The sequence below is a fragment of the Arachis ipaensis genome, chromosome B05 (assembly GCF_000816755.2).
Source record: "Arachis ipaensis cultivar K30076 chromosome B05, Araip1.1, whole genome shotgun sequence".
NCBI classification, from domain to species: domain Eukaryota; kingdom Viridiplantae; phylum Streptophyta; class Magnoliopsida; order Fabales; family Fabaceae; genus Arachis; species Arachis ipaensis.
In genome coordinates, this window is record NC_029789.2 from 59,942,476 (window position 1) to 59,943,969 (window position 1,494).

The following is a 1,494-nucleotide window of genomic DNA, read 5'->3' on the forward strand; positions in this document are numbered from 1 at the left end:
GACTGTTTTTATTCAATAAAAAAATAAAATGATTTTTTTTTTCATCCAATAGTATTTATTTTTATTGACGATGGGTAGAGTAATAAATAAAAATAAGAAACAAATTGAGAACTTCTCAATTATATAATTTGCATATTAGTATATTATCATAATTCAAGTATAAAAAAAATTATCATAGTAATTATATAATTTGCATTAGTATATTATCATAATTCAAGTAAAAAAAAAAATATTATCATAATTCAAAGGTATTACATGAGTTTTTGTAATTGAAATAATATATAAATCTTTCTAAGCGTATGAAACATGCATTTATTGTAATTATTGTTAGGTGATCACAAAAGATTAACTTATATTTTTCTCTTTGTTGTATGTTAATGTTATAGTATGCATACTAATATGAATAGTATGGAGCTGACTGGTCCATAAATAAATGAATAATATATGTAAAATTTAATTTTAGAAACGTTTATATCTAGGTGAATTAACTTTCCATCATCTTTACTTGTTCCTTTAACTCCATAATTTACACATGGACTCTAACTCATTTTAAAATATATAGAAGTATTTGTCGGTATAGACTACCTTTCTGCTATGCTTTTCTATATTCCTATGTAATTTTAATTCTGGCATAAAATGAAGTATATTATGATCAACAAATAATTTATTGTCTTTGGGATTCTATTGCATAGTCAAATTTCATCCAAAATTCTATTAGGCTAAGGTTCTTATTAAAAAAATGACCAAAGAAAGAATTTTCACTCTTTGATCTTAAAGTTGTTCTTAAAATTAAGCTAGTATTCATTTGCTTCAAATATCTTACATTTGAGATAGCCAACTATTTTCTTTCAAGTCAAAATCAGTGATAGATTTTTTCTATTGCAGTTCAATTTCTTCCGGTGACTCTGAATTCCAAACACATGACTTAAATAGATTGTTTAACTCATTATTGGCATTCAAATGAGCACCGACTTTTTCTGAATTTTTTTTTAAAATGTGGCACATGCAAAATCTATGAGAAGAGCCGTAAAAACTTGTTCTATTGCAATTTTCATGGCTATGATCATATCTTAAGAAATATTTCAAACAACCAAACAAAGGAATCAAATTTCTTATTAGCTACGAAGGCAATTCCAAAAGGTTATACTTTGCTGATGATGATTTACCCTAGTGAATTGTGTAAAGATCATACTATACTTGTTTATATTATATCTTGTGTCAAATAAAATAATATCTCCAAATAAAGCATAATTTTTTCTACAGAGACCATCTACCCAAAAGACATTTAAACTTTTTTTCACTGTCAGTTTGGAAGTTAAAGTGGAATGAATTATTCTTTTTATATTTTCTCTTCACATTATCTATACAAATATGTTCATAAGAGTCTCTAGGGGTTTTAGATTCTTTGAATAATTTAAAAGATCTCTTTTTGTACCGCCTATGTTCTCATAACTCCAACTTACTCTTTATACACTGGATAGAACTTTTCAAGCC